Genomic DNA, 7,363 nt, shown 5'->3' on the forward strand with positions numbered 1-7,363 from the left:
CGAAAGAGAGCGCGAGAGAAAAGTCATCTATCGACTGAGCGTGGCTTGTGGGGCACCAAAACAACTCAACGCACGAACAGTTAGATGTAAAGCAAGCAAGAGAGAGAGAGACTATGAGAATAGGTCTACAAGAAATTCGGCAGGTTCAGAGAGAGTGAAATTACAGTTATAATAGAGCGGCAGAGAGAGACAGAGTAAGAGTAAGAGAGAGAATATAATAGCCAATTTGGAGAGTGCAAATTACACTAACAAAGCCAAGATATTTAATAAATCAAATGGAAATGTTAAAATAACTATAACCACCTACCCGTAATCTGGGAGATCTATGAAAGTCACTAACACGATTGTTAGGCTAAACTTTGTTAGTAAATAAACACAAAATACTTGCGGAAATAACACAATATAAAACAAAAACTCAGAGCACAAAGGTAAGCACAACCGTTCACAAGCGACGCTAAATCAATGCCGTGTTATTGCCGTTATACGAACGCAAATGTTGGGAAAAGTCATCGAAAATTGGATGTCCAGATTGGACTACATCTGTGAGGGTGAGAATAGTTTATAATTATATTAAGTGTTGGAAAATAAACGCAGTCATGAGCAAAAGCTTATCTAGTATATATCTTTTGGTATCTATCGAGGCTAAGCAGCTGATCCAATGCACCTGTCAAGCTGAGCTTAAATTTTACACCCCCATTTCCGTTCTAACCCCGTTCTCCTTCTCTCGATACCGGTGGCAAAGATAAGTTTATTTTGAAGTATCCCGTGGCAATCCATTTAAAAATAAAACACGTGTGAAACTGGAAATAACTCTGCCAATTAAAAAATATATTTAAATATAATTAACTACCCCCCCTCAGTTGTTTGTAGTGGTTCCAGCCCCCCCGAGTACTTGGCTAGGGTAAGAATTAGTGAAAAGTGTGTGACAAGAATATAACCTCAACCTGTTTCTGAAGGGGCTCACCAGCATCAAGCCCAGGTTGGGCATTAATTAATTCTGAAGAAAAACCTCGTTGTCTGGATGACCAACCGCCCGCCAAATTAAACCGTTCTTGGCCAATCATCGCACTTTTCGGGCCCAATTCGCTCGCCACTCTACGCATGCATTGGCGGCAGCGCGGGAGCAACGGTCTAACAGCCTTATATTGAGAGACGATTGCGAGTTATTTTTCCTGCGAATTTGTTGCCGCATCGGATCTGTCAATTTTTTTTTTTGAGAATATACGGGATCTTCCCCCAGCAACTTTCATCGAGATTCATCAGCACTTATTCAAACCCATTTGATGTGCTTCTAAACGACTTTGAATTTTGTGTATAAAACAGTTATAACCCTATTTTGTATTAATATTGATTACTTTGAATATCCTCTTTCTTTTATATTTATTCCCGTTACTCGTAGAGTAAAAGGGTATATTGTATTCGTGCAAAAGTATGTAACAGCTAGAAGGAAGCGTTTCCGACCCCATAAAGTATATATATTCTTGATCAGGATCACTGGCCGAGTCGATCTAGTCATGTCTGTCTGTCTGTCTGTCTGTCTGTCTGTCTGTCTGTCTGTCTGTCTGTCTGTCTGTCTGTCTGTCTGTCTGTCTGTCTGTCTGTCTGTCTGTCTGTCTGTCTGTCTTGTAGGGCGCTTGTCGTTAACATTTTCCATTTTTAAATTTCCCACTTCAATTTAAAATTCCCGCCAGTTTTTGAAGTTGCCGCCAGGAATTAAAATGGCAGAGCTAAATTCAAATAATTTCTGTCTTTACAACACTGAAAAGACGTGTTCGATAAATCCTTTTTGAGCAACTCTGGTCCCACACTTTTTCGATAAACAGGCCTGGCTGCCTGATGCATATCGATTATTCGGTCTTTCCGTTTTGAACCTTGGCCGTGTGAAGATCGTTCTCTCCTGAGCGTATTTTATTTAAACCCAGAGATCTACCCAAACCAAATCGTGGAAAATATCAGACATCCTCAGCCTTTTATAAGGTTTTCTTTTACCAGTGGGTTCCTGTTGATTAAAGGAAGTAAGTTTTACTATTATTTCGTGGAAAAACCCCACTTATAAAGTAATGCGTTTTATAGGAAAATTCTTGGAAGTCGAGTTTACTCCTTCACGTGGCTGACGGCCCGGGGAAGTTTTCCTCCCAGATTTTCATCTGCATCTTGGAAAATTGAAGTCGAGTTTACTCCTTCACGTGGCTTACGGCCCAGGAAAATTTTCCTCCCAGATTTTCATCTGCATCGTGGAAAATTGAAGTCGAGTTTACTCCTTCTACCACCAACGCCACAGGATTGTCAAGATTTTCATCAGCTCTCCACATTCATCATAGAGCATCAAGAAAGTGAACAAATCTAATCAAGAAAACTGTGAAAATTTCAACCAGCGTTGCCACCTAGCGTCCACGCGGAAAATTCTTGTGAATTCTGGTCCAAACAATTCCGTACAAATTCATGCACGTCAGTGCCAACAACATAGTGCAGCCCTCTGCTGAAAGTGCGCAAGTGGGCAGGCCCAAGCCTGCAACACCCGTTTTGTGATCCAGTCTAGTTTTGCCAACACAATTTAAATTTAAATCAGTTAAATTCTTATCAACTAATTCCTATTCGTAATTTAAATTACATTTCTTTATCGCTAAATTAATTAAAACATAAATATCAAATAAGCAGTTAACGTAAATTACCTTAAATCCTAGTGTAATCAAATTCGATATGCAGTAAGCAAATCTCGTCATGAGAGCAAGTGTTTAAGGACCTGGAAGTGTTTTTCCCTAATTTATCTTTACATTCAGTCAATTGAAATGCAGTTTTCAAATTTATAAACAAAATTACAGCCAATAATGCAACATATTGAAAGCGCTTTCAACGTTGGATATTTTGGGTAAGTGATCGGCTCCGGTCGTAATGCTACACATTTTGATTGACTGTCTACTATAATATTTCAATAATTTTGTTATTATAAAACAAATTCCCCCATGACTAAAATACTTGCTCAGTGAATTCAATAACATTTAATATTTTTGAAATCAATTTTTAATTTAAATTAAATTTTCTTGCTTTGATTTAAATATACTCATTTAATATGAGCTTAGCATAAACTTTATATGAACCCCAACTTTGTAACTTTAATGATCACCTTTGTTAGTATTACTTTTCTTGTATTAAACCTATTATAAACATGAATTGCTAAATTTTTTTCTAATGGAAGCTTGCAGCGATGAAGATGATTAGGAGTTAGGCGTGTGTCGAAGGGATCACCAACCTGTGTCAGGTTATGCGGCTGTGGTGATCATGGTAGGGTGGGCAATGTCAGCGGCAAACAACATCTTCGCTGCTGACACCGACACACACATCAGCTGCTGCCATTCCATCTAGGCAGCACCCTTCTTTTCAGGTATTCCCTTCCCTTTTACCCCAATCTTAGTTCTGTCCCCCTACAATTAACCTCAAAGTCAGTTCGCACGCGAATTTAAATAGGATGTTTTATATACATATGCGAGCAAGTAGCACTGTGGATCAAATTGGAAACTCACTCCCTTTACCGACGAAACAAGAGCCGGAACCAGCGCGTGCCCCACTTGAAGCTACACCCACCATCTTTCGTTGCTGTTAGAATCATTCGTGATATGCTACAGTATTATATTATATATAATAATCTTATTTTGGCGCCCAACGTATGGGGCTAAACCGGCGTAGCCCGATTACAAATATTTTGTAAAGGTAGTCATTTCCATCTGACTAGGTTTCTATTTCTGACTTTGAAGTTTTTATTGTTTTTCATTTTCCCTTTTATTAGTTTAGCTGTTTAGTTCCGTGGATACAATAATTTATTTATTGCCTAGACTAGCAGTTGAACATAATTTTTTTTGTTGGAGTATCTGGATGTGTTATAATTAATTTTGTGACTCCGAAATCTAACTTAAAAATCATCGTGTGCAGGCAAATTGTGATTAGGAAGCGTTGTTTATTGGTTTTTACGTGGATTTAATTGCTACGGCCATCCCGTCTACTGACACTTATTTAGCTTGCATACCCTACAGGTTTATTTTATTGTGATCGTGAGTGGCAGAAAGTTGAATTGTTGCCGTTTGCCTTTTTAGCTTTGGCTGTGCTTCGTGTCCATTAAAGTAAATATTTTTCCTTTCGTTTGAGGATTTTAAAATTTTCATCGACGTTGCGATCGTGAGTTTCAGGAAGATGTTGTCTTTTGCCTTCTTCGGCTGAACTTCGTGTCCGCGTATGATTGCTTAATTTACTCAACAATCTATACCTTGAAGGCGACATTCGAAGAGTTGATACTGGATACAGGATTGTGGACAAGTGCTACACCTGCCGATCAACTAACTTCGTTCGTTCAAATTCCCTTTACTCTTTCTATTATTCAACAACTATACTATGAATAAGATCGTCGAAAATTGAACCTGGATGTAGGCTGTGGACAAGTTCTACGCCTTCCGATCAACGGATTATGATCGAATTCCCTAACCTTTTCTTTTCTACTTTTCAAATCCCTTGTAATACCTGGCTGATGTTTGACTCTAAACTATCTGAATTGCTTGCATGGCTTCCAAACTTTTATGATTGATTACCTTTTTTATATCCCGATTTTTATTCAATTTCTTCCATTTATTGTATTTAATAATTTTTTTTTTATTAGGTTTAAATCATTTGTCTGTAATTACATTTAGTATTTCGGTGCTCTCTAATATTATTCAGTCGAAACTTTATATAACCAATTGTGGACATATTTTGTATCAAAAGTGTCTAGACAGACCAGGAAGGACCTTGTGCAAAGAATCATTGACTAACTTCACTATCCCATCCGATAGTTCTGTTGCATCTACTTCAAAAGAAGTAGTGAAAACTTCCATTCTCCCTATATCGGGTTTGACACGATCACCAACTGAGTGCCTCAAGGATACAAGTCTGAATATGGCAAATCCTGGAGATAACACTGCTCCTTTGCAACAGGCAGAGCAGCTAAGCATGGCTGACTCCATTAAGAAGGCTATAGTGGAAGCGATGGCTGCAGCTATATCAGAGCAAATAGTCATTTTAGCTAGGTCTATGAAAGATCAAACTGATAAGCTAACACAAGCTATCACAACAGGACTTACCATCTACTCGAACAGTCCACAACATTCTCTACTGTATCAGAATAATTTTGATAATTCAGGGTTTCCACCTGATAATAATTTTGTAGGTCAGAGAGACATCTCCAATTAGGATCCACTCCTGATTGCCCAATCATTCGTAAACCAGACTTGACTAACATACCGGATGTACCTTTTAATAACCACTATGATACCTCTGACACCATTTTCTTCCCAAAATCGTCGAAAAATTACATTTTCGCTACATTTATCTTCTCCAAGCGCTGATCACCCTTTGTTGATTTCATCCCCAAAGTGTGATTTTGGTGGGGGGGTATTTGTAGGGCGCTTGTCGTTAACATTTTCCATTTTTAAATTTCCCACTTCAATTTAAAATTCCCGCCAGTTTTTGAAGTTGCCGCCAGGAATTAAAATGGCAGAGCTAAATTCAAATAATTTCTGTCTTTACAACACTGAAAAGACGTGTTCGATAAATCCTTTTTGAGCAACTCTGGTCCCACACTTTTTCGATAAACAGGCCTGGCTGCCTGATGCATATCGATTATTCGGTCTTTCCGTTTTGAACCTTGGCCGTGTGAAGATCGTTCTCTCCTGAGCGTATTTTATTTAAACCCAGAGATCTACCCAAACCAAATCGTGGAAAATATCAGACATCCTCAGCCTTTTATAAGGTTTTCTTTTACCAGTGGGTTCCTGTTGATTAAAGGAAGTAAGTTTTACTATTATTTCGTGGAAAAACCCCACTTATAAAGTAATGCGTTTTATAGGAAAATTCTTGGAAGTCGAGTTTACTCCTTCACGTGGCTGACGGCCCGGGGAAGTTTTCCTCCCAGATTTTCATCTGCATCTTGGAAAATTGAAGTCGAGTTTACTCCTTCACGTGGCTTACGGCCCAGGAAAATTTTCCTCCCAGATTTTCATCTGCATCGTGGAAAATTGAAGTCGAGTTTACTCCTTCTACCACCAACGCCACAGGATTGTCAAGATTTTCATCAGCTCTCCACATTCATCATAGAGCATCAAGAAAGTGAACAAATCTAATCAAGAAAACTGTGAAAATTTCAACCAGCGTTGCCACCTAGCGTCCACGCGGAAAATTCTTGTGAATTCTGGTCCAAACAATTCCGTACAAATTCATGCACGTCAGTGCCAACAACATAGTGCAGCCCTCTGCTGAAAGTGCGCAAGTGGGCAGGCCCAAGCCTGCAACACCCGTTTTGTGATCCAGTCTAGTTTTGCCAACACAATTTAAATTTAAATCAGTTAAATTCTTATCAACTAATTCCTATTCGTAATTTAAATTACATTTCTTTATCGCTAAATTAATTAAAACATAAATATCAAATAAGCAGTTAACGTAAATTACCTTAAATCCTAGTGTAATCAAATTCGATATGCAGTAAGCAAATCTCGTCATGAGAGCAAGTGTTTAAGCACCTGGAAGTGTTTTTCCCTAATTTATCTTTACATTCAGTCAATTGAAATGCAGTTTTCAAATTTATAAACAAAATTACAGCCAATAATGCAACATATTGAAAGCGCTTTCAACGTTGGATATTTTGGGTAAGTGATCGGCTCCGGTCGTAATGCTACACATTTTGATTGACTGTCTACTATAATATTTCAATAATTTTGTTATTATAAAACAAATTCCCCCATGACTAAAATACTTGCTCAGTGAATTCAATAACATTTAATATTTTTGAAATCAATTTTTAATTTAAATTAAATTTTCTTGCTTTGATTTAAATATACTCATTTAATATGAGCTTAGCATAAACTTTATATGAACCCCAACTTTGTAACTTTAATGATCACCTTTGTTAGTATTACTTTTCTTGTATTAAACCTATTATAAACATGAATTGTCTGTCTGTCTGTCTGTCTGTCTGTCTGTCTGTCTGTCTGTCTGTCTGTCTGTCTGTCTGTCTGTCTGTCTGTCTGTCTGTCTGTCTGTCTGTCTGTCTGTCTGTCTGTCTGTCTGTCTGTCTGTCTGTCTGTCTGTCTGTCTGTCTGTCTGTCTGTCTGTCTGTCTGTCTGTCTGTCTGTCTGTCTGTCTGTCTGTCTGTCTGTCTGTCTGTCTGTCTGTCTGTCTGTCTGTCTGTCTGTCTGTCTGTCTGTCTGTCTGTCTGTCTGTCTGTCTGTCTGTCTGTCTGTCTGTCTGTCTGTCTGTCTGTCTGTCTGTCTGTCTGTCTGTCTGTCTGTCTGTCTGTCTGTCTGTCTGTCTGTCTGTCTGTCTGTCTGTCTGTCTGTCTGTCTGT

At 38.4% G+C, this 7,363-nt stretch overlaps 1 long non-coding RNA gene across 1 annotated transcript; it reads left to right on the plus strand.

Moving 5' to 3' along the window:
• Nucleotides 1-1,609: 1,609 nt before the first annotated feature.
• Nucleotides 1,610-6,950, plus strand: LOC138912407 (uncharacterized). The gene is made up of 3 exons (XR_011417944.1): nt 1,610-2,015; nt 2,074-5,811; nt 5,870-6,950. It is a non-coding gene; the product is annotated as an uncharacterized lncRNA (long non-coding RNA).
• Nucleotides 6,951-7,363: the final 413 nt, after the last annotated feature.

This window comes from Drosophila takahashii, chromosome 2R, assembly GCF_030179915.1.
Source record: "Drosophila takahashii strain IR98-3 E-12201 chromosome 2R, DtakHiC1v2, whole genome shotgun sequence".
Classification (NCBI taxonomy): Eukaryota; Metazoa; Arthropoda; class Insecta; order Diptera; family Drosophilidae; genus Drosophila; species Drosophila takahashii.